Source organism: Mus pahari, chromosome X (assembly GCF_900095145.1).
Source record: "Mus pahari chromosome X, PAHARI_EIJ_v1.1, whole genome shotgun sequence".
NCBI classification, from domain to species: domain Eukaryota; kingdom Metazoa; phylum Chordata; class Mammalia; order Rodentia; family Muridae; genus Mus; species Mus pahari.
The window spans coordinates 99695743-99703352 of record NC_034613.1 but is presented as its reverse complement, the minus strand read 5'-3'; the positions used below and the strand labels follow the sequence as shown (position 1 = coordinate 99703352).

At 37.7% G+C, this 7610-nt stretch overlaps 1 pseudogene; it reads right to left on the bottom strand.

The window, feature by feature from the left end:
• Window positions 1-6710: 6710 nt before the first annotated feature.
• On the bottom strand, window positions 6711-7219 carry LOC110314029 (annotated as a pseudogene).
• Window positions 7220-7610: the final 391 nt, after the last annotated feature.

The following is a 7610-nucleotide window of genomic DNA, read 5'->3' as shown; positions in this document are numbered from 1 at the left end:
GAAAGAGCGAGAGCCAGACTCCCTTCTTCCAATGTCTTTATATGGTCCCCAGCAGAAGGTGTAGCCCAGATTAAAGGTGTGTGTCATTCCAGATGACCTCGGACTCGGAGATCTCCCTGTCTTAATCTTCTGGATTCAATCACCACTGTGTCTCAAGATCTCCATACCAAGATCCAGATTAGAAACTTCTATCTCCCAGCCTCCAGATTAAGTTCACTGGTGAGGCTTCCAATTCTGGATTGTAGTTCATTTCAAATATAGTCAAGTTGACAACCAGGAATAGCCACTACATATGCCATCTTAAATTAAAATTTTCTATAAACACCATCGAATGGTCAAATTTATTTTGTGAAAGAAGAAAAACTTACAATAATTTACACTACCTATTTTCACAGCTGTCTATACTTTATACATGGCAAGAAGTGCAATAAAGTCAGAAATATTAACAAGTAACATATAATAGGATATTTGGAAATAGATTTCTACATATGTGGGCAGTAGATGTTTCATAAAGACTTATTTTTTCAAGAATAAGTAAAAATATTTTCATAACTCTAGAACATTTTATTTTCATGTATAGAACAAAAAAACAACACACTTATAAACATTAACAGAAAATGAATACTCCACACAAATATGAGAACTGATTTTTTTATTTTAAGCAATTTTGTATTAGATATTTTCTTCATTTACATTTCAAATGCTATCCTGAAAGTCCCCTATACCCTCCCCCCCTCAACTGCTCCACAACCCACCCACTCCTGCTTCCTGGCCTTGGTATTCCCCTATACTGGGGCATATAATCTTTGCAAGACCAAGGCTCTCTCCTCCCAATGATGGCTGACTAGGCCATCTTCTGCTACATATGCAGCTAGAGACATGAACTCTGGGGGTACTGATTAGTTCATATTGTTGTTCCTCTTATAGTGTTGCAGATACCTTCAGCTCCTTGGGTACTTTCTCTAACTCCTCCATTGGTGGCCCTGTGTTCCATCCATTAGATGACTCTTAGCATCCACTTCTGTATTTGCTAGACACTGGCATAGCTTCACAAGAGACATCTATATCAGGGTCCAGTCTGCAAAATATTGCTGGCATATGCAATAGTGTCTGCATGTGGTGGCTGATTATGGGATGGATCCCTGGGTGGGGCAGTCTCTGGATGGTTCTTCCTTCCTTTTTTTTAATTCTATGCTCTTTATGTACATGAGGAATATTCTTGCACTTTTCATATCTTACTTTCTTTTTTAAAATTATTTTATTAGATATTTTCTTCATTTATACTTCAGTGCTATCCCAAATGTCCCCTATACCCCCCTGCCCTGCTCCCCTACCCACTCACTCCCACTTCTTGGCCCTGGCATTCCCCTGTATGGGGCATATATAGTTTGCAAGTCCAAGGGGCCTCTCTTCCCATTGAGGCCCCTTGGTCTTGGTCATTCCTTCTGTATCAGCTCCAAACTTTGTCTCTGTAACTCTTTCCATGGGTATTTTCTTCCCCATTCTAAGGAGGAACGAAGTACTCACACTTTGGTCTTCTTGAGTTTCATGTGTTTTACAAATTTTATCTTGGGTTATCCCTGCAAAGGAAACAAAATGAATCTTTACCAAAATGAAAACTTTACCATACTGAGACAAATATAAATACATGGTAATGAGAAGAGCAGAAATTTGGGGGCTAGAAAATAATCTTGAGTGAAGGGCAACATCTTCGGAGATAGCCACTACCCTAGGGTCAATTAAAGTTTCTCTGCATGAAGAGAAAAGAATGCTGATTCCATTCATGTTTTACTGTCTGTCAACATTTCTGTATACCTAGGGAGTCATTGATCAGTTTTTGCCACATTGCCAAAGGAATCCTAATACTTAAAATGAGATTTAGTATTGAATACAGCTTCTGAGTTCCTGAAAGCACATAATTTAACACTTTAGTAAAATAATCCCTGATACATTTTAGAGTTCATTCTCTTACCACATGCTCCCAAAGATCATGAAATCTACTTCTATCAAGAGAGATTTCTGCTTTCTACTTAAAAAAAAAAAAACAATTAATGTAGGCTAAAGCTACCTAATCATTTTTCCAAAATGAGAATCTGCTTGTGTTCTGGGAGAGATCATTTCATTGAATGTGAACGAGGTAGACAAATTTCAATAATAGTAAAACTCCAATTGTGCAGTTAAACACATAAACATAAAATCCATTTTACTTATAAATACACTCTATCACAGACAAACTCACTCAAACAGGCAACAATGTACCTTCTGTGTTCCCTTTGATCTGAAAGCAACAAAATGGATGTATTTTGTTTGCTTTGCCATGAAGTTTCTCTTATACTAACTAATAAACAGCTTTCCCCTGTTCATGTTTTTAATGCAGTACTTTGAAATTTCAAATCACTGGAGCCTTGAGTGTCTCTCTTTCTTTTCCTTACCACTTCTCAAATGAGTGGGAAGACAGACATCAATGTTTTTGTCTATTTTTTGGATGTTACTGCCTATGAGTTTGTAATATGGGTATAAGCTACAGTGAGGAAGACTTAAAAGACAACAGTAAAAGGGAAATGTAATAAATGTAGACTTAGTTCTCAAAATGAGGCAAGATGACAAATGATAGAAAACAATAGATATATCAAAAGAATAATTTTTATGTGTTTGTTTTCAATAAATTCTACACTTAATCCTGCTTCCTTAATATTTTCTTCGCCATTTCATTGTTTATTAATGTGTTTTAATTACCTACCATGATTTGACTCATTACTCCCCTTCAACTACTTGTGTTTGAAATCTAATCAATCTTTTGAAATTAATAAGTAGAGTCTTAGAGATTGTTTTATGAAAGCAGAATCTTTATCACTGGGAATTAAATCATTGTAAAACAGGCTAAGGGAGCTTGTCATGTTTCTGCCACGCTTAGATTCATCATCAACCCGAAAAAAAACTGCAGAAAATACCAAATCTGCTATCACTTTTGTCTTTTTCGGATTTCTGATAACTGTGGGAAGTAAAATTCTGTTGTGTTTTTCCACTGTAATGTCTCATTGTTTTAATATTGGAGAAATGATGACACCAAAATGAATTAGAAAGCCTTTTTTGTACTATCTTAAGGAACATTTGAGGCATACTATCAATTCTGCATATTTGTAATAGAATTAACTAATGAAACCTGAGGGACTCTACTTTCTGATTTACTTTTTTTGCAGTAGTCCTCATTATAAATACAATTTCTTTCAAGATACATCTTTTGTTTCTTTGTTTTATTTTGATTGTTTGGAGTTTACATGATTTCATCCCATTTTTAGCATTTTTTTAAATTTAGTTTTCATTGCAAATACTATGCCCTTTTCTGGTTTCCTCTCTGCAAAGCCTCTATCCCATCCCCCTTTACCTTGCTCCTATCAGAGTGTTCCCCCATGCAACTATCCACACCTGCCTCACCACCATAGAATTCCTAAACACCAGGGCATCAAACCTTAATAAGACCAAGGACCTCCCCTCTCATTGATTCAATATAAGCCCCCATTCAGGTCCTTCAGTCCTTCCCCTAACTCCTCCATTGGAATCTCTTTGTTCAGCTGGGTGGTTGGCTGTGAGCCTCTGCATCTGTATTGGTCAGGATCAGGCAGAGCCTCTCAGGAGACAGCTCTATCAGGCTCCTGTCAGCAAGCACATCTTGGCATCCACAATAGTGTCTGGGTTTGGTATCTGCATGTGGACTGAATCCCCAGGTGGGGCAGTCTCTGGATGGCCTTTTATTCAGTCTCTGCTCCACAATTTATCCTTGTATTTCATTTATTCAGAGTTAACATTTTGGAGATGGGGGTTGGCCCCATCCCTCAACTGAGGAGCCTAACCTCTGGATATGGCATCAACAGATTCTCACTCACACTTCTTGAGTATTTCAGAGCCTCCTATAACTCCTTGTGTCCCCAAGGAGTTCTAGGAGGCTCTTGCAGAACTGGGAGTAGAAAACAGAAAGTCCCTGATGCCAGGAAAGCATCCCTTGGACCTCCCTTTGTTATCTAATTGCACTGGCTAGAACTTGAAGTATTATACTGAATAGGTAGGGAGAGAGTGGGCTGCCTTTTCTAGTCCCTGATTTTAGTGAGATTGCTTCCAGTTTCTCTCCATTTAGTTTGGTGTTGGCTACTGGTTTTCTGTATATTGCTTTTACTATGTTTAGGTATGGGCCTTGAATTCCTGATCTTTCCAAGTATTTTAACATGAAGCAATGTTGATTTTTGTCAAATGCTTTTTCAAAATCTAGTGAAATGATCATATTTTTTTTCTTTTGAGTTTTTTAAGTCTTGCATTACCTTGGATTTCCTTACATTGAACAATCATAACATCCTTGGGATGGAGTCTACTTGACCATGGTGAATTACCCTTTTGATGTGCTTTTGGATTCGGTTTGCAAGAATTTTTTGAGTATTTTTACATCAATATTCATAAAGGAAGTTGGTCTGAAGTTCCCTTTCTTTGTTGGGTCTTTGTGAGGTTTTAGTATAACTGAGGCTTTATAGAACGAATTGGGTAGTGTTTCTTCTGTTTATATTTTCTGGAACAGTTTGAAGAGTATTGGTATTAGGTCTCCTTTGAAAGTCTGATAGAATTCTGCACTAAAACCACCTGGTCCTTGGGGGTTTGTTTGTTTGTTTGTTTGTATTGTTGTTGTTGGGAGACTTTTAATGGCTGATTCTATTTCTTTAGGAGATATGGGACAGTATAGATGCTTTATCAGACTCTGACTTAATGTTGGTGTCTGGTATCTAACTAAAAAATTACACATTTCATCCAGATTTTCTAGTTTTGTTGAGTATAGGCTTTGGAGTAGGATCTAATGATTTTTTTGATTTCCTAGGTGTCTGTTGTTATGTCTCCCTTTTAATTTCTGATTTTGTTAATTTGGATACTGTCTGTGTGCCCTCTTGTTAGTCTGGCTAAGGGTTTATCTATCTTGTTGGTTTTCTCAAAGAACCAGTTCCAGATTTTGTTTATTCTTTGCCTAGTTCATTTTGTTTCTATTTGATTAATCTCAGCCTGGAGTTTGATTATTTACTGTCATCTAATCCTCTTGGATGTATTTGCTTATTTTTGTCTTCTAGAGCTTTCATGTGTGCTGTTAAGCTGTTAGTATATGTTCTCTCCAGTTCTTTTTGAAGGCACTCAGAACTATGAATTTTCCTCTTAGCACTCCTTTTATTGTGCCCTATAATTTTAGGTCTGGTGTGCCTTCATTTTCACTAAATTTTAAAAAGTCTTTAATACTTTCTTTATTTCTTCCTTGACCAAGTTATTACTGAGTAGTGTTGTGCAGCTTCCATATGTATATTGGTTTTCTGTTGTTTTGGTTGTTATTGAAGACTAGCCTTAGTCTGTGGTGATCTGATAGGATAAATGGTATTATTTCAATTATCTCATATCTGTTGAATGCTGTTTTGTGACCAAGTACATGTTCACTTTTGCAGAAGGTACCCTGAGGTGTTAAGAAGAAGGTATATTCTTTTGTTTTAGGATGAAATGTCTTATAGACATCTGTTAAATTCATTTGGTTCATAACTTCTGTTAGTTTCACTGTGTATCTGTTTAGTTTCTGTTCTATGATCTGTCCATTGATGAGAGTGGGGTGTTGAAGTCTCCCACTCTTGTGTGAGGAACAATGTGTGCTATGAGTTTTAATAAAGTTTCTTTTGTGCATGTGGGTGCCCTTGCATTTGGAGCTTAGATGTTCAGAATTGAGAGTTCATCTTGGTAGTTTTTTTTTCCTTTGATGACTATGAAGTGTCCTTCCTTGTCTTTTTGATAGCTTTAGGTTGAATGTTGATTTTATTTGATATTCAAATGACTACTCCAGCTTGTTATTTTTGGGGGGCAGGGGCATTTGCTTGGAAAATTGTTTTCCAGCCTTTTACTCTGAAGTAGTGTTTGTCTTTGTCACTGAGTTGGGTTCCTCTATGCAGCAAAATGTTGGGTCCTATTTACATAGCCAGGCTGTTAGTCTATGTTATTATATTGAGGAATTAAGTCCATTGATAGTAAGATATATTAAGGAATAGTGATTGTTGCTTCTTGTCATTTTTGTTATTAGAGGTGGAATTATGATTATGTGGTTATCTTGTTTGAGGTTTGTTAAAACAAGATTACTTTTTTGCTTTTTCTAGGATGTATTTTCCCTCCTTGTATTGGAGTTTTCGATCTATTCTCCTTTGTAGGACTGGATTCGTGGAAAGATATTGTATAAATTTGATTGTGTCATGGAATATCTTGGTTTCTCCATCTATAGTAATTGAGAGTTTTGCTGGGTATAGTAGCCTCGGCTGGCTTTGTGTTCTCTTAGGGTCTGTATCACATCTGTCCAGGATCTTCTGGCTTTCATAGTCTCTGGTGAGAAGTCTGGTGCAATTCTGATAGGTCTGCCTTTATATGTTACTTGACCTTTTTCCCTTCCTTCCCTTAATATTCATTTTTTTTATTTTGTACATTTGGTGTTTTGATTATTATGTGACAAGAGGAATTTCTTTTCTGTTCCAACCTATTTGGAGTTCTATAGGCTTCTTCTTAGTTTATGGGGATCTCTTTGTTTAGGGTAGGAAAATTTTCTTCTATAATTTTTTTGAAGGTATTTAGTGGCCCTCTAAGTTGGGAATGTTCACTCTCTCTCTCTTTTTTTTTAATCAGGTAGTCTTTTATTGAAATATTTTTCATGTTGCTTCTTAACTAGCTGGGCACTCCACTGCGCCACTGTTGATGTCATCTATGATGTCATGAGGGTGGTGGCCATCCACATTGCAGCCCACAGACTGTGCAGTACCCAGGATCTCCTTGATAGTTCCAGAGAGCTCTCTAGTCAAAGACCGGTGCCTTATCTGCTGGGCAATGTTGACAATCTCATCAAAAGTAATGTTCCCACTGTGTTTATTGTTCTTCTGCTTCTTCCGGTCTCTTGGTGGCTCTTTGAGGGCTTTGATGATGAGGGCAGAGGCAGAGGGCACAACCTCAATCTGGGCCTGTCTGTTCTGGTCAGCTTCACTGTAATTCTGAGACCTTTCCAGTCACCGGTAGCCTTGGCAATGTCATCACCAACTTTTTTTGGAGACAGACCCAGCAGACCGATCTTAGGGGCCAAGGCGGATGTGGCTCTGACCTCACCTCCTGTGCACCACAAGTACACGACTTTGATCTCGTTGGGGTCGAACTTGGGCAGCATGGTGGAGGCAGCTGGTGTTGGATGAACCCAGATTCAGGTCGACCTAGGGAAGTTGCACCGTAGCCTCCTCCGAGCCGAAAGCCGAAAAGCATGTTCACTCTCTTTTATACCTATTATCCTTAGGTTTGGTCTTCTCATTGTGTCCTGGATTTCCTGGATGTTTTGGGTTAGGAACTATTTGCTTTTTGCATTTTCTTTGACTGTTGTGTCAATGTTTTCTATGGTATCTTCTGAACCTGAGATTCTATCTTCAGTCTCCTGTATTCCATTCATGATACTTGCATCTATGCCTCCTGTTCTCTTTCCTAGGTTTTTCTATCTCCAGCATTGTTTACCTTTGTGATTTCTTTGTTGTTATACTTCCATTTTTAGATCCTGGATGGTTTTGTTCATTTCCTTCACCTAT